The sequence below is a fragment of the Peromyscus leucopus genome, chromosome 5 (genome assembly GCF_004664715.2).
Source record: "Peromyscus leucopus breed LL Stock chromosome 5, UCI_PerLeu_2.1, whole genome shotgun sequence".
NCBI classification, from domain to species: domain Eukaryota; kingdom Metazoa; phylum Chordata; class Mammalia; order Rodentia; family Cricetidae; genus Peromyscus; species Peromyscus leucopus.
In genome coordinates this window covers 30,234,472-30,260,195 of record NC_051067.1, presented here as the reverse complement: position 1 = coordinate 30,260,195, position 25,724 = coordinate 30,234,472, and the positions used below count along the sequence as shown (strand labels likewise).

Below are 25,724 nucleotides of genomic sequence, written 5' to 3'. Positions count from 1 at the left end.
CTCCACTCTGGGTTTAGTTGTTGTTTTGCTTGTTTGTTTTCTGGTTTTTAGGTGTGTGTGTGTGTGTGTGTGTGTGTGTGCGCGCTGTGTCCGAGTACGGGTTTGTATACATGAACTCAGAGCCTTCAGATGGAAGAAGACAGTGCGGTGTCCCCTGGAATTGGAGTTGTGAGCTGAGAACTGGACTCTGATCCTCTAGAAGACCAGTATCTGCCCTTACCCTCCAAGACATCTCTTCAGCCCCTGAGTCCAGTTTTTTATTCCAGTTCATCCTTCCAGCATGTCCTTTGCAAAATATACTGTGTGTATTTGGGAGGAATGTGGATATAATAAATTCTATATATAACTGCAATTTCTCCTTTCTTAAATAGACTAACATTCTGTGATGAATAATTGTGTAAGTTGCTGTGTGTGTGTGTGTGTGTGTGTGTGTGTGTGTGTGTGTGTGTTGGGGTGTTTTAGCGCTATCTCCAATATGAAACAGAGATCTTCCTTATTCTTTTCCCCAGCAGTACAGTATTCCTTTGTGTGCAGTGGATTGAGTCCTAGACTTTAGGTTTTCAAATCCACTACATGTGGTGGGGGCAGCATATGTGCATCTGAAGACAGCAGAAGTCTCAGGTGACCCTCTTCGCCTCGGTACCATTACCATAGCTCTAACTATCTGTCTATTTCATTGACAAGTCTGTGGGCAGTGGCGTTCTGTAGGTCACCCAGCAACTCTGCTTCATGATGCGCAGTGGTCATGTCACAGCAGAGGAAATGCCTCCACTACAGCTGGAGGAGTGGTTCTGATTCAGTAAGTTACCTTAAGGAAATGTTTCCAGATTGCGTGGGTTAAAAATGCAGGGGCTCAGCATCTTCCCAGAAAGACTCCTCAACATGAGGCTGCTTAATGCACGCCTGTCACATTTTTGGTGTGTATTCTGCTGGGCTTGTCATGAGAGACAGGTGACAGTCAAAAGGAGCCAGGTTTTATAGGATGTGATAGAAGCACACAGTTGGTGAACTACTCCAATTCGTAAGTAATGCTGGTGTTAATGTGACCAAGGCCTGGGATTCAGTTGTCTACTGTGCCCGCAATGAGCACCACTAGAAATGCTTCTAGGACCTTTCTCCGGTCTCTTTAGGTAATTGCTGAGGGACAGGAGTGGGCAGCTGCTGGGAATCTTCCCCACTCCTACCTCCCACCAGTAACTGTACTCAGAGCCTCTGTAGGCTAAGCCCACACTCTGTCACTGATCTCCCTCTCCCACCCAGCTCCCTGGGCTAGCAATTTTTTATAAATCTGGCAAGTCAGTCTCTATGACTGATGGGGAATATAAAGGTCACTGTTCATCATCACTCACAAGTCTTCTGTATTTTCTCCTCTTTCCTATCTTCTCTTCCTCATTTAATGAAGAACTAACTGTGCTTATCTCTGGTAGACAGCCTCAGCCCTGTGAACCCTGGATGGAAAAAGGACAAAAAATGAGCAGGAGGTATCAGTGACTCATTGGTCTCCTGGGTTTCTCACTTTTCCAAGGGGGGTTTCAGAGCCTGAGTCTCCACCCACAGCAAATGCCCAGGCCTTTGTACTGGAAGCTTCTACATATCAGTGTAGGTGACATATGGATGGATGAATGAGGGCAAGGTCACTGTGTGAGGATGGGGAAGTACAGAAGGCAAGGAAGGGGGATGCAGTAAGATCCAAGTTTCAATCATTTGCAACACACACACACACACACACACACACACACACACACATATACACATACAGACACACAAAGAAAGAGAAAGACAGAGACAAAAAGACAGAGATGGACAGAGACCAATGGAGAGAGAGAGAGAGAGAGAGAGAGAGAGAGAGAGAGAGAGAGAGAGAGAGAGAGGAGGCACCACAATGAACTTAGCAAAACAAAACATTATTTTAAAAATCCAGGTACAGCCCTAAAGGAGAGTATGGAGAAGACCACGAGGGATCTCTCCTGGCATCCTACCTAGAACCTTCTGGTACTATGAAAGCTACCCAACATGGAGGAGGCTTCCAGATCAGTACCAGCGTGATTTCTTCAAGCTGTGTGACTAAACTGTGTGGTGACTTCAGCAATACAATTTTTCCATTGAGTTCTGGCGAGCAACCAGGGGCAATGGCAACAGCATGTACTGTTTTAGGGTCTCTAGGACCCCCCTACCTAGCAACTCCAAGGAAAGTATCCCATACCTAGCAAGAGCTTTCTGTTTGATAACCTGTAGCCTCTGGGAGGAGCATTAATCCACCCCCTGGAGACAGAAAGAATGTAAGAGCCAGAGGTTCAGAGGAATGCTGTAACCCAGTGTCTTCTGGACCCAACAGAGCCATTGCACCTATGAACTCAGCTCATCTACCTGTACAAGATAGAGCCAGTCAACATTTCAGTGTAGATGAGAAAAGAGCTTAGGAAGAACCACTGCTAGGGGAGGTAGAGTCAGGGGTGTTGCACCTGGAAGACTGCCTGTGCGCTAAAGACCAACCCTATACCCAGGTGCATATGGATAGCACTAGCTGCAGCCAGTGGGTCATCATTAAAAGAAAGAAAGGAAGGAAGGAAAGGAGGAGGAAATGAAGTTGGGGGGAAATGGGGAGAAGGATCCAGCAGGGCTTGGAGGGAATATGATTATATATATATATATATGAAATTTTCAAAGAATAAATTTTAAAATATTATACTAAAAGCAAAAACAAACAAAAAGAAGAGTTAAAAGGTGTGGCCGCGCATACAGCTGAGTGGTAGAGAGGGTGCAATGCATGCTGGGTTCCATCCCCAGCACCTTTAAAAGGCAGACAGCAAACTGGGCGGAGTCAGGCCTGGGCAGCGATGAAGAGGAAGCATATAGCACTCAAGGAGCAGCTTGAAGAACTGGAAGGAGACAGCCAACCAGAGCCCAAAGGGGCTAGAAGGACTGTGATGAAGGTCACATCGCGGGGGTTTAGGGTATCATTTGCCTTTTGACTTGTGACAACCAGAAACAGCTAGCAAAATACTAGGAAATAGAGAAACTGTTTGATAAATCAGAAAACCCAAACTGGAAAACGGTTTTCTCAAGGGCACAACAGTGGTGCTGCTGTTCTTTCTCTTTAAGTTTTCTTTTTAATCAGCCTCGTATTCCGGGGCTCAGGTGACCTTTGCCCTCCCCAGCTCAACACAGTAGCAGAGCACCTGGAAGACAGGTGCCCAGAAGAGGCGGGGCCATGAGGTTTGCAGCTTCCACCATGCCAGACACCTGGAAGACGGCTTTCATGACCTGAGTTTCCATTGTCTCTTCACTATTGAAAGTATTCCCTTGTATTTAAAACTTAAATTTTAGCCGGGCGGTGGTGGCGCACACCTTTAATCCCAGCACTCGGGAGGCAGAGGCAGGCGGATCTCTGTGAGTTCGAGGCCAGCCTGGTCTACCAAGTGAGTTCCAGGAGAGGCGCAAAGCTACACAGAGAAACCCTGCCTTGAAAAACCAAAACCAAAAAAAAAAACAAACTTAAATTTTGAGAATCTTGTTACCTGGAGATATTTTTTAAAGAACACCTGGTCATAAGAGTTCAAGAACTCTAAACGAAACCTATGTGAGTCCTGCTGCTTCTCCAGCTTTTTCTTACTCACATTCATTTGGAGGTCATACATCTACATGTAATTTTTACTAGTCTCCAACTAGCTTTGCATGTTTTTTGTTTGTTTGGGGATTTGGTTACAGTTTTAAACAGTCTTCCACTCACTCTGTCTGGAAGTCACTATGTAGTTCAAGCTGACCTTAGTCTCCTAACAATATTCCTGTCAGCCTTCCAAATGCTGGGCTTACAGGCATGAACTACCATCCCCAGTGGGGAGGGCACAGCCTGTGGGCTGTAAGGCACTCACCAGTCAGGATGTCCACACAAGATTCGCCTCTCAAATATCCTTGGCTTACTCACACAGCATTCCTAATAATACTACGCTAATGTAAGTGTGAAGCAGACATCTCACCGGGAAGTCAACAGCTGGTTAGGCAGAAAATGCGGCTGCAGGGTTCCGCTGGGGAATCTCCTCCAGTGCGGACGCTTCAGATGCTTGCAGGCTTGACGCACATGCACAGTGAAGTCCTTCAGTTGTGACAGGCTGGCAGGATGTGGAGACTGGAAGAGGTCCACGAGAGTGTAGGCCAGTGGCTAGACTGACAAGTGGTCTGTGTGAGTCCAGCAACAGTGCTGGGAGTTCAGGTCACTGAAGCAACAGCCACGCCCACTCTCAAGCCCTCTTGCTGCTTAATATCAGCACAGATGCTGGGGACGCCTAGAGACCATTCCCGAAGTTGCGTTTTTATATCATTTCAGTGGGTGGTAGTTTCGTGCTGTCAGGGCTCACATGGGCTGGCTCATTAGCTGGTTCTTGGCTAGGCTGGTATCCGAGCTGCAGGGTGGCTAGCTAGCCTAGGCCTTACTTCTGACGCCTAGCTTTCAATAGAGATGCATGGTTGCAAGCTTAAGCATATTATTCCAAGTCACATAAGATGGTTTTAACTATGTTCCTAACACCAAGCCAGTTGTCTTTTCTGGGACAGGGTCTTGCTGTCTCAGACTGGCCTTGAAATAGCAACCCTTCTGTCTTAGCCACCCAAGGACTATAATTGCAGTCCTGTATCAGGTATGCCCATCTAACACTGCTGAAGAGGAAACTGCTGCAGGCCGCAGGAATATATCATAAGAACTCAGCTGGTTATGGCAAAGTCACTACCTGGAGGGATCAGGGAATTCCTCCAGAGGAAGCCAAATCCCAAGGAGTTTTTGGTGTTACTTGGCTTGTTATATATCAGCTGTATTCTGTTATGAAAATCGTGTGTGCCTTCATAGTTTTTCCAATTGACTTTCCCCTAAGAAGGACTAACAGTGTAGACTGATCACTCTCTGGACATACACATTCCAGGTATTTGGAGAACAGCCTCAGGAAAGGCTTTCTCTGGAATCAGATTATCTCCCTTAGCCACTTTCAAGGACTACAGGAAACACCACCCAGGTAGGCGCCCAACTTCTGAGGACTAACAATGATAACAGCCCACCTGCAAGTCTCCTGACTTAAATTCCACAAGGAGACACCGGGCGGGGGGGGGGGGGTGCCCAACTTCCGAGGACTAACAATTATAACAGCCCACATGCAAGTCTCTTGACTTACAGTAAATTCCACAAGGAGACACCGCCTAGGAGAGGTGGACATTAAGTAATAGCTTTACACTATTTAGCTTGGACCCTCCCTTTATATACCAGGACTTCCAGGACACGGGGGAGAAGAGAAAAGAGAATGGAAGAACTAGATGGGTAAGAACTTGAGAGGAATGAACTGAGATGGGGAAGAACTAGATTGAAGGGCTAAAAGAGAGGACTAGAGGAACGAGATGGAAGATGAGGAAGAGCCAGATGGGGAAGAACAAGATGAGGAAGAGCCAGATGAGAGAGAAGGAGACGGGAGAGGAGCTGATAGGGGAAAGAACTAGATAGATGAGAACCTAGAAGGGACAGAACTAGATGAAGGAATTAAGATAGAACCTAGAGGGGACAGTAGATAAATATAGAGAAATCAGGCAAGAAAGGAGCTAGACATGAGAACAGAACTGAAGCTGTGTATAAAGGATGTTATGCCAGAGGAATTAAAGCAAGTGAACTATAGAGCTCGGTGTGCTGAGATTCTATTTCCTGAAAATAGTCCTCGCTGTTAGTAGTTCTCTCTCCTGAGCCCCTGGGATGTATAATATTGAGGCTGGTTACTCTAATATTATACAAGAGAAAACCACTGTGCCAAGCCAGGAACAAGCATGAGATACATTAACAAGCAAGAGATCCATGGGGTATGAATGAATTCACCAAACACAGAAGGCAGAATTAGAGTTTACTAGATATGTTGAAGTACAGCTACAGTGAGCAAGGCATAACAGGATTGTTTTATTGGTGGGTTGGTGTCAGGGAACTGTTTCTATGACAGCAGTCTGGCAGTGTTCAATGTAACAGTGCCCTGATTCTTTAGTCTTACCAGCTGGGACACTAACGAGGAGCTCAGATCTCACTGGTTAGGCAGACATCTATTATTTTGCTGAGGAATACATTTTACAGAGTTGGTTGTCTCTTTGGGGGACTGGCTATCTAGGCAAGGCAGGCATGGGCTACTAGGGAGCCTAACTTCTAAGGGTGTCGGCCCACTCTTTCAAGAGTGGAATTCTCTACAGTGGTGTCAGGCTGCCCTAGGACAAATTGCAGGCAGAGTTTGTTCAGGTGAATTCCTTCTCGTCTGTTCATGGCAGCAGTGGCCTTGCTCTGAGGCAAAAGTAGTCCTGTGTTAAAGCTAGAATAACTCATCACACACATCTTCCCCAGAACAACACTGGCAATGGTCTGATGACTCAGGCTAACAAGATAACAGCTGCCCTGGTTCCTTTCAGGAACTTGAAGGCAATTTTTGTTTCCTTCCTTCCTTCCTTCCTTCCTTCCTCCCCTCCCATCCCTCCCTCCCTCCCTCCCTCCTTCTTTCCTTCCTTTCTTCCTTCCTTCCTTCTTTTATTCTTTTCTCAACTCTCCTTCTCTCTATCTCTACCCCTCTCTCACCCATCCCATTTTCTTTCTGCCACACTTAGTATTGAACCTAAAGCTTTGCAGGTGCCAGGCAAGTTGCTGTGCCATTGAGCTACATCCCTACCCTTTTTTCTTTTTAGAATAGGACTTACTGAGCTGCCCAGGGTGGCCTTGAACCTACTTTCTGTTCCAGGTAAGTCTTAAACTTGCGATCTTCCTGATTCAACCCCCTGAGTACCTGGATTTACAAGCTTAAATCACAGTGTCATATTTATTTTATTTCTAAATGTTTATGTGTAATGTGTGTTATTGTGTGAGTTTGTGTCATGTGTGTGCAAGTGCCTGTGAAGGCAGAAGAGGGTGTCAGATGCCCTAAAGGCAGAGTTACAGACAGTAGTGAGCCACCTGCAGTGGACACTGGGAACAGAACTCAGGCCCTCTGCAAGAGCAGTAAGTACTCCTAAGTGCTGAGCCATCTCTCCAGGCCCAACCTTCCCATTTTTACTGTAAATACTGACACTTCACTTCAGACTTCTGACAGGAGACTTTTGGCTCCAGGGGTCTGGAAACTCTGTCCTAACCCAGGCTAACACACCCTTTTCTGAATGCGGTCCTGTGAAGAATCCTGAAGACAGAGTACCAGGGTAAAACACAGTCACTGCTCTATAGTCACTGTTCCCTTAGACCTGGGCAATCCTACCTCCCTTTCCTCAAAATCCCCAATCACCTCAGCAGGGTGACTTCAGACTGAAGACTCTGTCTGTGCTCAGCAACTTTGAAAACAAACTCCCCCATTACTAAATTCTTCTTGACAATAGCTTTCTGAATGGCCTGCTTCTCTGACTTTCTTCTCTGCTTTTCTTTTTCCTAAGTCATCTCATCTACACCAGCATCACTGGGTAATCTGCTTCAAATGCAAATGAAGAGGGGATTGCCCTGTGCTAGACAGAGTGCAGGTGTCCAGCCAACTGCCATGAGGTCTTGGGTCATTGCTGAAGGGAGGTTCATGAGGATGCCAGGAAAACTGCTCACTCAAGTACCAAGTCAGAGAAACCTAGTGTATTTGACCACATGAGTCTTCAGTATTCAGAGAGAGAGAGAGAGAGAGAGAGAGAGAGAGAGAGAGAGAGAGAGAGAGAGAGAGAGACAGCGCAGCAGCTTTTCTTGGACTGCCAGCCACCAAATCTTAACAGGGAGACTTATTATTAGTTATGAATGCTTGACCTTAGTTTAGGCTTGTCCCACTAGACTTTATAACTTTTTTTTAACCTGTTTCTCTTCATCTATGTTTTGCCTCAGGGCTTCTTACTTTTCTTTCATTCTGTATGTCCTACTCTCCTGCTTTCTCATGTCTGGATGACCAATGCCTGCCTGGCTGACATGTGGCATTTCCCTCTCTTTCTCCCTCGATCTCTCTTGATCCCAGATTCCTCCTCCTACTTATTCTCTCTGCCTGCCAGCCCTGCCTATCCATCTACTGCCTAATTACTGGTGTTCAGCTTTTTATTAGACCAGACAGATGCCTTGGGCAGGCAAGGTAAAACAAGTGCAACACATCTTTACATAGTTAAACAAATATTTGTAACACACACACACACACACACAATCAGTAAGATAATAAAATAACAAAAATTAATAGCAGTGAACCTGTGGTGGGCAGGGCTTGAATATTATGAGGCTAACTTCAGGCAGCCTGTGAGTGTCCTAGGAACACTAGCCTCTCCAGCCCCTGCCACCCTAGCACTGGGGAAGCTCTGGGAGACAGAGACTAAATTTTTGGCTTTCATTATAGCCAGATGGTCTTGGAGACCTAGACGATAATTTCCCTGATCAGATGTAATGGTCTCCTTGAACATTATTCTAATTTCATTTCTGTGATAAAATACCATGACATAAAACAAGTTATGGAGAAAGGGGGTTTATTTCAGCTCACAATTCCAGGGTACAGTCCTTCTTGACAGGAAAATCAAGGCAGGAACTTCAAACAGCTAGTCATATCACATCCACAGGAGAACAGAGAGAAACGAATGCTTGAAAGCTCACTTGCTTGATGGTGTTCCACACAACTTCTCTACTCTTAACAGTTCAGGAACTCTTGCCTAGGAAACTGGGCCACCCAAAGTGGGCAGGGTCTTCTCACATCAACTGACTTAACTATATCTCACAGACACACCCACAGGCCAACCCAATGTAGACAATACATCATGGAGACTCTCTTCCCAGGTTATTCTAGGCTGTGCCAAGTTGACAATTAAAACTAACCGTCACAAAATCTCATTTGGATGTCACACAATAGGTTAAATTACAAAATGCTAGCTTGGGTATTCTAGAATGAAAGTGAAAGTGGTATGAGACATATGTATCATTTATTATTCCTCCTTGGTGAAGTGGCTAAAATGTTCCCATTCTTTTCACATGAAGACAGAAAGCTCTGGTTCCCAGTGTCTAATTGTCTTAGTCACTGTTGTTGTTAACATGACTGAGTACTACAGACAATATAGTTTCATAAAGAACAGAGACTTAATTAGCTTGTGATTCTAGAAGACAGGGGTCCAAGAATGAGGGACTATATGTTAGTGAGGGTCTTCTTGTTGGTGTGGACTCTGCAGAGTCCTGACGAGGTATAGAGCTTGACACTGTGGATGTGATGCAGAGAAAAGGCAAGGATGAACAGGCTTTAGAACAGACCCGTTCAAGGTAGCCCATTGCCAACTGGGGGGGGGGGTGGCACACACCTTGAATCCCAGCCCTCAGGAGGCAGAGGCAAGTGGATTTCTATGAGTTTAAGGCCAACCTGGTCTACAGAGTTACAGGACAGCCAGGGTTACACAGAAAACCTGTTTTGAAAAGCAAGGTGGGAGGGAAGACAGTTCACTGCCCAATTAATCCTTTAGTACATGAATGAATTAGATCACTTACAGCAAAGCTCTCATGACCTAATCATTCCATAAAGACCCCCATCTCCTATAATACCTAACTTAAGGAATTGGCTTCAGCATGAGTTTTGTTGGGGACATTCAAATCACTGCACCACCCTACCCAGAACCAAAGAACTCCAGCATCTTGTGAGGAAGGCATTTGTTTGCTGAGATCAAGGAGAAAGTGATTGGGTAGAACAGACTCTATTGTCTAGTTATCATTGCAGTATTCCCTGGACTTTCTCTCCAAAAAGACACACTGACCCTTCTGTTTTCCAGGACCATTAGCGTGTCTAAAATATTACACCTTCACAAGGACAGGGGTATTTCCTAGCCTGTGAGATAACTATATAATGTCATAGTCCAATCCTTTAGAACATTTATAATCCTGTTCTTTGCATAGTTTGGTATTTAATCATTGGCTTTGATGGCTTTATTATATGAACTGCCTACAATTGGGAAAATGGTGCCAGTGAATTGCCACACATAGTGTAATTGTTTCATTTGTTCCACAGACTTATTCTACTTACTGAATGGGCCGGGAGCCAGAGAGAGAGAAGACACAGTCTTGGCCTCAGTACATGTGCACATAGATGGAATATGGTGTTATATGTGCAGAACCAGTGCTGAATGTAAGGGGCAAGAACAAGTAGAAGCAGGAACGATAAGTTTTCCTTTGGGAATATGGACCAAAAAGGGTGTCAAGAGTCCTTAACACAGAACTGGGAACTGAAGATGAGGACAAGCTGAGGAGATGACAGGATAAACAGGAGGGAATATTCCAGCTGCTTTTCATCCTGAAGTTTATCACATCAACAAAAAACAAGCTAGAGAGTTAGACATAGTTGTAAATGCCTTTAATCCCAGCATTTCAGAGGCAGAGGCAGAGGCAGAGGCAGGTAGATCTCTATGAGTTCAAGGCCAGCATGGTCTACAGAGTGAGTTCCAGGAGAGCCAAGACTATGTTTCAATAAAAAAAGAAAGGAAGGAAGGAAGGAGGGAGGGAGGGAGGGAGGGAGGGAGGGAGGGAGGGAGAGAAGGAAAGAAAAAGCAAACTAGAGCACTCAACAGCAGAATCCAGCTAGGAAGCTTGCTTCCCAGCAGTGCAGAAGCCTGGCTGGAGTGGGAAGGAGGCAGAGGGCAATGCTGCCATTCTTAGGATAAAGGGAGCTAAGAGGGCTCCACAGTAACGAGCTATTTACATAAGAGGACAGACAGCCTTGGGGCGTGTGGACTAGGTGAATAAGAAAGAAGGACTCTCGCATGACTCTCAGATGTCTGACTTGGTCCAGCTGTGAATGGGTATGATAAGCGAGGTGGGAAAACAGAAAAGTGAACACATCTCTAAAGATCACATTTATTAAGGGGGATGGGCTCATACACCATGCACGTGTAGAGTTGAGAAGACAAACCTGTGAAGCTGGTTCTCCTTTTCTCACCTTTAGGTAGGTTTGGGGTTGTCAGGATTCCTGAGCAAATACTTTAGCCAGCTAAGCCAGCTCAGCAGTGTTTGTTTGTTTGTTTGCATGTTTGTTTGTTTGAGTGCTGGGGACTGAACCAGGGTCTCCTGAAAGCTAGGTAAGCACTCTACCACTGTGCTACATGCCCAGTTCTCTTTTTGCTTTTTACTTTGAGACAGTGTCTTACTGAGTCACCCAGGCTGGTCTTAAATAATCCCAGGATAGACTCAAACTCCTTTTACCTCCCACATAACTGGGATAACAAGCCTGTGCCACCAGATCCAGAATCCATTTCAGTTTTGACATGGAAAGACTGAGGTGCCAGGGGATTTCAGGAGAGGTCTAAGTACCAAGTGTCAACGTGACTGCCAAATACATATAGCTTGAGATCACAGGCCTCGGTGAGGTTTTCCCAGGGAGGGAAAGGATTCCCATGAATGCCAATACACAGGACGAATGGAGAGAAAAGAGCCAGACGCTGACTATTAGAGGGCAGAGAAATAAGTTATTAAGGACAAAAAGAGGGGCTAGTTCTAAAGAAGGAGCTGAGTGGTTTGGGGCCCTGAGGAATCCCTGTTGGACGGAAGTGGGTGTCCAGAGCTGAGTACAGTGGCCCTCAAATAGAAGGGGAGGGGGGGAGCAGTTTGTTCTTTTTGGAGGGCAGTGAGGAGGCAGAGGTGTGAGTGGATTTTACAGGGTGACAAATGGGAGGGAAGTAGAGTCATATGCTCAGATTCTCTGTGAACAGGCCTGAAGCACCAGGGTTGGGGAACAGAGCAGAAAGCAGGGTGAGGCTGGTTAGTCTGGCCTAGAGCAGGAGTGCACTGGCTGGGCCTTCTGAGCAAGTGGTTGGATCTGTTGGCACAGGAGGAAACCTGTGACCTCTGTGGAGAGCAGGGCAGGGAGGTGAGGTCAGGGTGGCAGTGTCGTGTCCCTGGACACCCAGAGGAAATGACAGGTGAGTCAGAGACAAATCGTGATGAATCAACAAGGGGAATCTGCCTGCTCTGAAAAGAGCCAGGGCAAGGACAGTCATGATTCCAGGTCACTGAAGGAATATGTCACATGGGTCATAGGGAGAGTGGCCTTTCCTCTTCTGGACCTAAGGCCACCCAAGCCTAGTCCTGTATTGCCCAAGAGTGCCAGCAACTTAGGAAAACTTCAGGTCCCTTGGCTCCACCCACTCCTGGAGTGTCCCTTCCTCCCAATTATCTCTGAGCCCAGCCAGGCAGGAGTACCCATTTGCTGCAGCCAGAGTGTGAAACCCACAGCCATGATCCACTCACTGCATCCTAGGCAGAAGCTCTCACACACCAGCACAGCCATGCACTCAAGGGCCGGCATGCCTGGGAATGGGACCTGTGCTAGAGGCTGGCTGAGGTCCTGAGAATAGGATGAAGTCACATACTCTGGAGAGTTGAGACCTCAGAGGTCAGAACTCTGAGGAGAGGGTAGGGGTAGTGGTGGAGGCTGGACAAGGGAGAAGGGACAGGACAGGGGCTGAGGTAGGCCTGGGACTCAGTGGGCTGTGGCTCAGGGGTAATTCACTCGGGGCCTGGTTGAGGGTTTGCGGCCAGGACTGCCGAGGGAAGAATCCCTGATTGAACTATGTGGGGCCCAGGCTGGGCAGGAGTGGGTGGGGTTGGGGCAAAGTGGTAGATAAAGGTCAAGTGACAAGTTAACCTAAGATGACCAGTCTGTCAGGCCGCAGGGTGTGGCTCACATTGTGTTCCTGGCTCAGCAAGTAAGGAACCTAACCAAATCACATACAATCTGCTGGTGCAGCCATATGCACACGCAGTCACTCTCACTGGGCAGTTTACCTAGTCTGCACTGGTAGAGTCCTGAAGCCTTGTTTTCTTGTTATCATTCCCATGTTTCATATGTGAGACCTTCACACAAACTTAGGATATTTTTATAGTTTTTTTCATAACACAAACTGAGCTGGGGATGTATGTGAGTTGGAAGAGTGCTTACTTTCCTTGCACTGAACCCCGATTTTGATCACATAAAACTTGGGGAAGTGTGCAAGCCTGCATTCCCAGCATTCAGGTAGAGGGAGTAGAATCTAAAATTCAAGGTCATCCTCCATTACATTCGGAGTTCCAGGCCAACCAGGGCTACATGAGACACTGTCTCTCTCAAAAGTAAATACATAAGATAACAAAACTACAAATAATCTAACATTAAGTGTCAATCCTTAAAAGCCCTCTGCATTCTGGACGGTCTTACTATTTAGGTACTTTCTGTCCTCAAAGTGAGCCAAATAGGTTTTACTGTTCAACTGGTAAAACAGAAGGCAAGTCTAGAGGTCTTCCTTCCTCTACCTGCTGGATAACAAGCTGACAGTGTAGGGGGAACTGTTTACCAAATCGGAACTGATATGAGGCTTAATAAAGAATGTGTAGCACATGAGAAACAGAAACACAGAAAGAAAGAAAGAAAGAAAGAAAGAAAGAAAGAAAGAAAGAAAGAAAGAAAGAAAGAAAGAAAGAGGAAGGAAGGAAGGAAGGAAGGAAGGAAGGAAGGAAGGAAGGAAGGAAGGAAGAAAAAAAGGAAGTAAATTCTCAGAGAATCTCCCTGCTGAGATGGAAGGGGGCCCCTTTATAACAGGAGAGGAAGTTATCTGGTCTTAGTTCATGGGCCATTCGTGTGATGTCATATCTGGACAGACAGGAAGTCTCCATATCACTATCCTGATAAGGAATACATTTGCAGCAGCATTAGTCCTTCCTGAGCCTGGCCACTTGGGTGAGGCTCCCTGGATCATTAGGAGGATCCCATGATACACAAGGCATCACAAGTTACTGGGTCAGGCTTGAAGCAATCAGGTTCTGACTGCTGAAGGGTGGGCTGTGCTTTTATTTTTGGCCTTTGTGTCTCCAGTTTTCCCTGACAGATCAGCAAGGTCAAATCACTGACACTAGATCATGGTCTCCTCTCTTCGGGGCCTGCTTCAGAGCTGAGAAGGGATGTTGGGGGCCTGACTGACATTGTTGGTCTGTCATAGGGATGCAGGACCTTGGGGCATGAAAGGCTTGAGTTGCATTTTGAAGAGGGGAAGGGGTGGTCATCGCGGACAGCAGTGTGTCATGTTTTCAGGAGTGTGAGGCAGGCACTGAAGCTGATGGTCATGGGTGATATTCTGAAACCATCTGGAGCTTAATGGCCTGTGATTTGGAACATACCAATCACATTAGAAGATTAAGGAAGCAATGGCCAAAAAGGAGAAGAACTATGCCAGCAGGCAGATCTAGATGAGGCACTAGTCAGGAGAGCCAGCCTCTGTGCCCTCCCATAGGAGCCAGCTGTTGCAGGCTGCCCCTCTTCAGTAATATTTGGCTTTTGGACTTTTAACTATGTAGTGCACTTGACTGACCCAGACAAAGCACAGCGTTCCAGTGAGGCAAGTAAGCCCCTGGGCTGCCACACTTGGGAGACCATAACTGCAAGACTACACCCTCAACTGGTGAGCAAGGAGACGTAAGGAAACAAAACATATGTTTAGATTCAGTTAAGAGAGAGTCCACTCCAGGAGAGTCCACTGGAAATGTACATGGAGAGATACAGCTTAGTGGGTTCATTTGAATGAAGAAGCTGAATAACTGCTAGAGTCCATCAGGAGTTAAAGGTAGTCAACGCCAGCAAGGGAAAGTGTTGCTTCGGCAGATCGTAGATGTATTTGAGAAGGTGGCAACGGGAGGCAGCAGTGAGCAGGACTTGAGGGTAAGAGTCCTAACAGCCAAACCGACACTGACACCGTGTGGTGAGTCCAGGAAGGCAGGGTAAGAGGTATGTAACAGCAGTGATAACAGCTATTGCAAAGGTGAGGAGAAACCCTAAGCAGAGTAGGAGTAGGGTGGGGAAGGGTGACAGGACTCAGTTGCGTCAAGATTAACATCAAAGAATCCAGTTGGCAGAGAAAGAGGAAGGGCTGCTTCTCCTGGACTTCATACTCAAGAAAAGCACAACACACAAACATGAGACAGGTGGGGGCTATGTAAATGACCTAGAAAGGGCCATGGGGCTCGTGGCTCAGTGCTTTGCGGGGCTTGGCTCACTAGCACACTCACATTCTCTGGAGTGTTTTCTTTTTCTTCAATTGTCTCGACTTCTGTTTCTAGCCATCTCTGGTCTAATTCTTTACTGTAGTACACAAGGATCTGAGTACTTCAGCATGTGGTCTGAGACTCAGATCCATGCCTATAACACCTGGTGAAACAACCAGAAGAGAAAGGTAAACCCGGATGATTCTCAATTTTCCTATCTCTCTTAACAAGGGCCCCATATGCTGTGATTCCTTCTTCCCTTGAGCAACTGGAAATGATGGTCAGACTTCAATGGGAGATTGAGCATGGCCTTGAGAAATCCTATTCAGGGTCTCCTTTTCCTTTCCCCAGTTGAAGGTGCCCCATGACTCCAGGAGTGTGCCTCATCTTCTGTCTCTCCCTACTGGGATATAAGACAAAGAAGTATACATTGGCCAAAGACAGCTGCCAAGACCACCCTTAAAATTCAGAAGCAGGGCTGAGAGGTGATGATTCAGCACCTAAGAACACTTGTTCTTGCTGTTCTTCCTGGGTTTGATTACAAGCACCCACATGGCAGTTCACAGTTGTCTGTAGCTCCAGTTCCAGGGACTCTGTCACACTCTTTTGGCTACCTTGGGCACCAAGCATGTACATGGTGCACATACATGTAGGCAAAACACTCATACACATATGATAAAATAAATCTGAAATATTGGCTTACAGGCTTAGCGTCTGTAGTAGATTCAACTATTCATTTAGATGAGTTAAACATGCACCTTCAAGGTGACAATCAATTTATCAATACTTATGTTTCAAATCATAACATCGCTCCAAATAAAACTAAGATCATGGCAAGCTCAAATTCAGGCCAACAATTGTATGCATTTCAACACGTTGGTTAAACACAGCCCTGTAAACAGTGAAAATATGTAGCCCTGTTTTTAAAGATGTAACCAGAATTTGAAAACAAATTTCAAGATTTCTAGGAAAATCAACATTTTAATATACTTTCAACTCCATTTTCAGTCCATATAAATATGTTACATACCAATTTTCAAGAAGAATGCACAAAGATGCAATCTGACATTTAACCCAAGGAAAAACTTGGTTAAATCTCTTTACTCAGCTTTTCTAGATCCTGTCTCTCTAGACACAATTATCCCTCCATTCCCAATCATGATCAATTCATGTCATTGCTTGTTGAGCAATTTTTTTTTTTTTGGTTTTTGTCTTTTATTTTATTTTATTTTATTTTATTTTAAGATAGAGTTTCTCTGTGTACCCCTGGCTGTCCTGGAACTAGCTCTGTAGGCTGGACTTGGACTCACAGATCCATCAGTCTGTCTCCGTGGTGCTGGGATTAAAGGCATGTGCAACCACATGCAGGTTGAGAATGAAGTATATCCAGTAAAATAAGAACCAAAATACCTCGTAAGCACCTGTGAACTCACACAGACTCACAACTATTAACTTCCATCAAAGGAGCTGTTGAGGCACTAGATCCCCAAGTGCAACGTCAAACAGCACACTAGGCTGTTACCCCCCTTGTCTCCTTGTTTTATGTACATTAAAAATAGTCTTGAAAGCCGGGCGGTGGTGGCGCATGCCTTTAATCCCAGCACTCGGGAGGCAGAGGCAGGTGGATCTCTGTGAGTTCGAGGCCAGTCTGGGCTACCAAGTGAGTTCCAGGAAAGGCACAAAGCTATACAAGAGAAACCCTGTCTCGAAAAACCAAAAAAAAAAAAAAACAAAAAAAGTCTTGAAAAATAAACTTTTATTTTTTACATATGTTCACTATGGGGGGAGGGTTGAAAACCTTAGACCTGCTTAGTTATTTTATTTTTGAGACAGGGTTTCTTTGTGTACCCCTGGCTGTCCTAGAACACACTTTGTAGACTAGGCTAGCCTCGAACTCAGTCAGCCTGCTTTTGCCTCCCAAGTTCCGGGATTTAAGGCGCTCTCTACCACGCATGACTCTGCTTGGTGATTTTGAGACGGTTATGAACAGATACGACATAATTAAGATTGTTATGTGAGGATTTTTTCCTTCTCTGCAGTGGTGGAAATGTTAGGAAAAATAATACACAGGCCCTCTTTTTCTCATCAGCTTTTGTATTTGTGTATTTAATGTGTGACCCAAAGACAATTCTTCCTCCAGTGTGGGACAGAGAAGCCAAAAGATTGGACAGACCAGCTGTAGCACGAATTACCACCAGATAGAGCTCTAGGGTTTCCTGAGGTCGAAAGGGATGGAGCAGCTTCCCACATGAACTGGGTTTCTTTTATCTCTGTCCTCTCCCAGTTTGTAGCTCCTGAGGTCACCTCCTGGTCACCGAAGACTTTGATGTACACATCTATTAAAGCAGTCAAAGGATTCTAGGGTTCCTTGATCTAGTTTTTGAGGCTTTTGCCTGTCTCTGGAGGGGCTTGGCTTATAAAACCTCCAGTCAGGAATGGGTTGGCACCCTCAGACTCTCAGGATCCAGATATGTGTATCTGGTTTCAGCTAACCTAGACTGAAAGAGAGCAGGGTTTTCAGTGACTTAACTTACCAAAGGAAGGAGTTCTATAATGGCTTTTTTTCATTCCATCCAGTAGACAGACAATTATATAGTTCTGGTTGGACCTTCCCTGATCATTTCTTTATGTAAATGGCCTCATAAGACCATCAGGGTTCCATGTCAGGCTAGACAATGGAGCTGGCCAGGTGTAGCATGAACCTTAAAAGTTCTTATTAATAAAATTAAATCCAAGGCCAGTTATTGGGGTAAATGCTGGAAGATCAGAGAGACAGAACAGGCCACAGCTAACCTCACCTGGCCAATTCCTCAACTGATCTTGTTTCCTCAGACTGGAAGCTTCTGAGTCCTCATCCAAATGGATCTCAGCTGAACTGCTTCTCGAAAGCCTGAAAGCTTAATCATCTCTAGTCCTGGTTTTTATGCCTTATATACCTTTCTGCTTTCTGCCATCACTTCCTGGGATTAAAGGCATGAGTCACCATGCCTGGCTGTTTCCACTGTGGCTTTGAACTCACAAAGATCCATGCCTCCAGATGGCTAGGATTAAAGGTGTGAGTGCCACCATTTTCTAGCCCCTGTATCTAGTGGCTGTTCTGTTCTCTGACCCCAGCTAAGTTTATTAGGGTGCACAGTATTTTGGGGAACACAATACCACCCCAGCCAGGCTGTAACTGAGAAGTTCAGCCTCATCAACCCAGGCTTACACTGAAGATCAGATATGCATGTAGCAAGCAGTTAGGGGATATAAATATTCTGCAGGTCAAATCAAAAGTGAGCCCTTGGAATTACTTACTGAAGGTCAAGGAATCATAGCTAACTCACCCTAATTTGGGTTGCTTGGGACAGTTCAGACACAGGCAAGAGGACATGTAACAAATGGTGCCACCTAGTGAAGGAAAGGGTATCTTCTTCAGAAGAGGGGCATAGTTTTTAATTCTTCCCTGAGTTCCCTTGCTATGAAATTCCAAGGACAGTGTAAGGGACAGAGTGTACCTGGGCAAGGGGGAGGGGCTCATTGGTTGCAAGGGGTAAGTCTTGGTTTTACCACACTGACTCCTGAGGCAGGCCTTAATCTGACTTTAAAGGAAAACTTTACAAAAAGAGAGAGAGAGAGAGAGAGAGAGAGAGAGAGAGAGAGAGAGAGAGAGAGAGAGAGAGACTGACTGACTGACCCTCTCGGAAAAAAGCAAAATGATAGCTACCTGCAGGTCTCTTGGATCAGGAAGTCTGGCTCAGTGTGAGTGTAGGGTGGAGTGGGAGGTAGGGTGGGAGGACACGGATAACAGACACAACCTTTGTCAGTCAGTCACATGCTCAGTTTGTTACTGGAGTTCTTAGGGTCAAAGTCTAAGCCTAGCTTCCCTAACAAGCTAGGCTCAACCATCCATCCTCAACAGACCAATGAAAGAGATAAGCAATAGTGCAAAGCAGAGAAAGGAGTATTCGATGTGGCTACTAGAAAAAGGAACAAAGAGGTCTAGTTAATTAGGCAGGGTTTTCCAAAGGAACAGAACCTATAGTTATAACGGGGTTTATTTAATTAGTTTACACAATAGAGCCGAAGTAATCCAAGGATTATTGTCTACACAGTGAAAACACTGAAAACCTAGTCGCTGCTCAGTCCTCAAGGCTAGTTCCCTCAACAGACCCAATCTGATACCGAAAACCTCCAAAATCCCTGGAGAATCTCTGGACGTCAGGGAAGGTGCTGGCAGCAGCAACAGAAAAGGGATGAGCACACTCAAGCAAGCACCGCTGTCTTTTCCTTGGACCTCTTTACTTCTGGGCTGCTGTGGGAAGTGCTGGGTGGAAAGTGCCACCTGGTCTGGAGAAGAGTCTTCTCCCCTCAGTTAATTCTTCCTGGACAATGTTCTCACAGATCTGTTCAGCGGTGTCTTTCAGTTGATTTCAGATCCAAGCAAACTGACAATCAAGATTAACCATCCTGGACTAGAGACATGGCTCAGCAGGTAAGAGCACTGGCAGCCTTTCCAGAGGACCCAGGTTCAATTTGCGACAACCACATGATGATTTACAACCATCTGCAGCTCTAGTTCAGGGGATCTTCTGGCCTCTGCATGTACCAAGCACACATGTGGTGTACCTACACACATGCAGGATAAACACGCATACATATAAAATAAAAATAAAATAATAATATAATAATAATAATATAAAATAAAATATTTATTTAAATACTAATCATATTATCCACTGACCCCTTAAATACATCTTAGGTACTGACGTAAGGTCAGAGTTTGGGGGTGTAATTTAATTGCTACTTAGGTATTTTAGAGACAGTCTTACTATGTAGACCTGGCTGGGTTACTGTGTAGCATGAGGACCTAAGAGTGATGCTGGCATCGTGGTGGCACTCACTTGTAATCCCAGGACTGGAGAGGGGTGGGAGAGAATAGCCCCAGCCTACTGAGGTCAATGCATTCCAAGTTCATTGTTCATTGAGAAATCTGTCTCAAAATATAAGGTGGGGCATATTGAAGAAGACACTTAATGTTGACCTCTGGCTGTACATGAACATGCATCTGCACTTACATACAAAAGAATAAAAAATACTCCTAAAAAACCCAAACAACAACAAAATCCCAGTTAACTGTTAATTGTTAACAGTTCTTGAAGGGATCCTAGCCCCACTCTGAGCACATGGTTCTGGCAGCCCTTGCCCTTCTCCCCAATTCCCTCAGCCTTGCTAAAAGCTGTTGGATTACTTTTCTGTACTTGCCCCCAAGATCTGTTCCCTTATTTGGCCACTTCCTCCTCTTGAGGCTGACTACCAAGGTCCAGCTATTAAAGTACTGAAGTCCAGCAATCAATAGGCTCCTTTGGCTCACCTAAGTAACATGCTCAGTTAAAATTAAATACCCATCCTAACACAGGGTTTCCCCTTGTACCTTTATAAACTGTCATTTTCCGATGTGCCACATCTGTCTCCTCTCTACCCAGAGGCAGTCTTTTGTCCTCAGGGACAAATACCACTGCCCCCTTTCCCTTGTTCCCTTTTCCTTCTCTCTAGTCCTCTGTCTTTGTCCCTTATCCCTGCCCTCTGTCCCTCTGGGGCAAATAAATCTCCTTGTTCTGGGAACTTGGTCTTGGAGGTCCTGAGCCAATACTTCTCCTTTCAGAATGCAGGAAATTGACAGTTAATCATTGAATTTGGATCCAAAGAAAAACTGGTTATTTGAGGATTTCACTTTAACCAGAACTAACTAACATGTTAACTAATTGAAATGTTAATTATCAGCTTCCTTCCTGATGATTTGTGTCTGGTGCTGCTAAATATTAATGTGGAAAGTGGCAAATGTCTGCCACATTAAAATGTTAATCCTGGAAACTAAGACTAAAAATTCCTATTAGATTATTGCTATGCTTTTTTATGGTTATAAAATTATAATAGGTATGTCCTCAACATCTTTGTTTCTCTATGTTTTCTGTGTTTGGATTCAATAAAACTCAAATGGCTCAGAAGAGCCCCAGAAGACTACAACTCACTTAAGCCTTTCTTGTCATATGGCAAAAGCCCAAATAACAGAACTCCAACACCATAAAAGTCCTGTTGAGGTTTGAATGTGAAATTTTTCCCATGGGCTCAAATGTTTATCACTTGGTGTTGGAGGACTGTGAAAACTTTAGGAAGGGAAACCTTGCTGAAGGAAGTGAGTCAGTAGGGATTGGACTTGAGTGTATAGCCTAGTCCATTTCCCTGTCATCTATCTGCCTCCTAACTGTGGATACAATGTGACTAGTTACTTCATATCCCTTCTTAAACTGTGAGCCCCAATCCATTTGTATTTGATTGTAACAGCTAGAAAAGTGACAAATACCATCCCACATGGTTCAACAGAACCTAAATAGCTCAAAAGAGCCTCCAAACCCAGAGGAATACAAACTGGAGGTCCACTAACTGGGGAGAGATTAACAAAGGTCAGACATCATCAAGCGTCCAAAACAGGAGCTAAAGAGACAGCTCAGGGGTTAAAGCACTTGCTCTTGTAGAGGACCTGTGGAGCATGAATCTCCTTAGCAAGCCTCCTAGGCCGGCCTCAAACTCAGGATCCTCCTGCCTCTGCCTCCTTCAGCAAATCCTACCATCATGCATCACCACAGCTGGCAATGTGTAGCTCGGGTCTGAGCTGGGGCCGCAAGGCCATAGGCAAGTAACTTTTTCGAAAATTCATACCATGAACTTTGGGCGCCAGATGTAGCATGAATTGTTAGGAGGTCTTATTAATAAAAACAAACCTGAGCCAGGTATTGGGGTGAATGCTGAATGATCAGAGAAGCAGAACAAGCTACAGCCACCTCACCTTGCCAATTCCTCAGCTGATTCTATTTCCTCAGACTGAAAACTTCTGAGTCTTCATCCAAATGGATCTCAGCTAAACTGCTGCTAAAAGCCTAAAAGCTTAACCAGGCTCTAATTCCTGGTTTTCACCCCTTATATACCTTTCTGCTTCTGCCATCACTTCCTGGGATTAAAGGCTCACTTCCTGGGATTAAGGGTGTGAGTCACCATGCCTGGCTGTTTTCAGTGTGGCTTTGAACTCACAGAGATCCAGATGGATCTCTGCCTCGGGAATGCTAGGATTAAAGGGGTGTGTGCCACCATTTTCTGGCCTCTATATCTAGTGGCTGTTCTGTTCTCTGACCCCAGATAAATTAGGGTGCACAATATTTTGAGGAACACAATATCACCACAGACCTGGGGATGGTTCCCAGCACTCACTTTAGATGGCTCACAATTGGCTGTAACTCCAGTACCCACAGATCCAACTCCCTTTTTTGGCCACTGCAGGTACCTGAACATACATGGTGCACATAAACTCATATAGAACATACATACACATAAAAAAAAACCCTTTAAGAGTATAAATCCTGCTTAACTAAATAAGGGCAGAAATGTAAAATGTTGTTACCAGTAGCTATTCCTTAAAAGGATAAATAGACTTGTCATGTGACCCAACAATTCCATTCCTAGGTATATACACAGAAGGACTAAATACAGGAATCAGGCAGGTAAACATATATCAATAATAAACACAGAATTATTCAAAATAATCAAGCATCTTGTCTATCAACATATAAATGAGTAAACATAGTATATACATATACATATATTCACATTATTCATCTATAGAAAAAAAATGAAGTTCTGGTATTCACTATATGGCAGATGAATTTTGGTGACCAGATTATAAGTCAGTAAATAAGTCAAGTGAAAATACCACACTTATATGAAAAAGAATATACAAATTATTGAAAACAGAAAATAGAAGTCACCAGGGGTGGTGCTTAGTTTTAATACCAACTTGATACAATCAGTTGGATAGACAGTTTCAATAAGGGATTGTCCAGATCAGATTGGCCTATGGGTATGTCTGTGGGAGACTGTCTTGATTACCTTAATTAATGTGAATAAACCCAGCTTGAACATGGGCAACACTGTTCTCTGGCTTTGGGCCCTGTACTTTAGAAAGGTAGAGAAAACTAGCTGTGTTCTTGACTGTGATATAATGTGACTAGCTGTTCTAATTTTCTGTTGCCTTGACTTCCCTGCTATGACATACTGCAACCCAGATTGTTAGCTAAAACAAACTCTTTTTCCCTTGCTTTTCTGTCTGGGTATATATCACAGAAAAGAAACTAGAGCACCAAGAGGATTAGAGGAAGGAAGAATGTGAAGTTATTATTAATGGTATATGACCAAACATCTGAGATAACTTAAAGGTAGAAAGAAGTCCATTTGGCTGATGGCTGTAGAGGCTTGAGCTCAAGATTAGCTGTCTCTGTTGCCTCTGGCCTGTGGAAAGGCTAATTATCTTGGCAGAGGAAACTTCCAGCACCTTCCAAAAGTGTCATGTCCTGAAGAATAAGTCCTTAGCACATGGACCTCTAGGGACATTTGAGGTCCAAACTATGAAATGGAAAAGGACTTTTTGTTTGGAGTTCTGCAAAGGTTTTGGAAATTGGTAATAATAGTAACTAAAGATTGTGAATGTAACTATAGCCACTTAATTTGACATATAAAACACACACACACATGATTGTTATTAGGAAGTGTCCGTTTTTCACAGGAAAAAAAACTACTTTTCACAGAAGGGAAAAAAATATTAAATAAACCCAAACAACAACTCTGTCAGAGGCAGCCTGACTAGTGTGGTCATCTTTAAAGTAGCTATACAGTGTACAGTTATTCTGAAATGAAATATGCGGAGCGGTGTTGAGGAAGGTTCTGAAGGCTTTCCTGCCTCCTTGCCTGCTATACCTAATTGTTCGTATACATTTCTTCAACATAAAAGTGACACAAGTGATAAACTGGAAGACCCTTGAAGCAATGCTTGTTACCAAACATTGACCTCATTTTGAGAGCATGGCCTGCACCTGGAGCTCAGCAAGCAATGTCAATCTTATTTGCTGAAACTGACCCAATAGCAGATCGGTAGAAAGCTGTTATTCCATTTAAGATGCTCCTGGTGAACTGTCCTATTGCTCAACTCAGCTCACACAATTATAAACACCAGAGAATTGTTTATTTTATAAGTGGGCTGTTGGACTGTAGGGGTTTGGTGGGATCTGGAGAGAAACTCTCCAGCTATAAATGGCACCCAACGGGTTGGCAAGAGTTTCCACCTAAAACCTGAGAAAAAAGATTCTAAAATGGAGCTAAAAACAGTTCCTAGTTGTCTCTCTCAAGTTAGTGGCAGCCTGCATGTTTGAGCTACTATGGCGGGTTCCAGGCATGCGCGCTGGACCTGCAGTATGGCGGGAATGAGGCATCTACAAGCAACACATTATGCTGCATGGTTGATTTAGTCTTTTCTAGTAAAAAAAAAAAAAAAAAAAAAAAAAAAAAAAAAAAAAAAGAGGTTTCTGGGATACATGCTGCTTTGATAGAAGCACAGACCCACTATTTCTGAGAGTTGATGGCTCCCAGAGCTGGCGGAAAACGTACCACAGCCATGTTGGGAAGCTGAAGTGGGCAGAGCCAGCAGCCACAGCGCCGTTTCAGTCTTAGAATGCTGCAGTTTAAAGCAATAGGTTCACAATAAGACTGATTCAGATGTATGTACAATGTATGTAAAAATGTACGTAGTTTACAATGTATGTAAAAATGTACGTAGGCTTGAAAGAGAGAGAAAAAGGAATATATGCAGGAACATAAACAAATAGATAGTTTTTAAAAATAAAGTCTTTAAAGAGACAGTAAAGGTAATATAAAAAATAAGCCATGTAAAGATGGCTATCACACAGAGAATCTGGATTATGTTCTCTTTGATATTCGTAACTGAAGAAAAACATTTGATTGTAAAAGCTGCTGAGTTATGCCAAAATATATATTTTAAGGGTATCTTAACTTCAAAATTTGGATATAAGGATATGTTGCTTTGGAAAAGAGGCTCTGTTTTTGTTTCCACAGGAAGCCAGAGGCTATGTATTTGTTCCAGATTAAGATACACCAGGTTTAACCAGCCAAGACCCCCTGAAAGGTCTCGGATGACACCAAGGCCCAGATGATCCAACATCCAGAACCATTTCAAGACAACTGGCTCAGACGATACACCCTCACAGACTACTCCATAATCCTAAAATTTTCTTTGTGTCTCCATAAGATACAGTGCCCCCCTCCAGCAGGAAGTAGTAAGAGAAGCTACGCCCAAATTCCCAAATATACCAAGCTGGCTTTGGAGATGAAATTGGCTCACTCCTTCTCTAAACCCAGACATATTGCTTAAAAAAAAAAAAAAGGTTAAGAGATTCTTGTGTCCCAAATCAGAAGAGCCCTCTGGTATGGGACAGACAAAAACCAATATTTTTATTTAAAACAGGTTGATTATAAATACAATGTCTTTCTAAAGAAGAAAAGGAAATATGATATAGATATGATAGGATAAAAGGGTAAATTGCTAAACCCATTTTAAAGAGCAACAATTTGTTTGAAATGTTTTACATTGGTATAGATTTTAGTTTATTGATACAAACTTAAAGTTAATTTTGTTATATTGTGTGTATATTTCTACTCTTGTTTAAGGTGTTATGTTTGTATAGCTCATTTAAAATTGTAATGAATAATTAAAAATAGATTAATAATTAGTCATCTATGATAATCATACTCGTAGCCATGTTAGTTAAGTCTTCTAGGTATACATAGATATATTTCAGATAGATAGGTAATCTTCAAATACTTCAAAGACCTACAGAATATGGCATTTAAAATGTTTTAAAAACTTAGA

The 25,724-nt window shown here is 44.1% G+C and overlaps 1 protein-coding gene across 1 annotated transcript in view; it reads right to left on the bottom strand.

Annotated features, from left to right (window-relative positions):
* Positions 1–25,724, bottom strand: part of LOC114701274 (serpin B6) — a 72,325-nt gene that overhangs the window by 16,839 nt on the left and 29,762 nt on the right. The window lies entirely within an intron of this gene.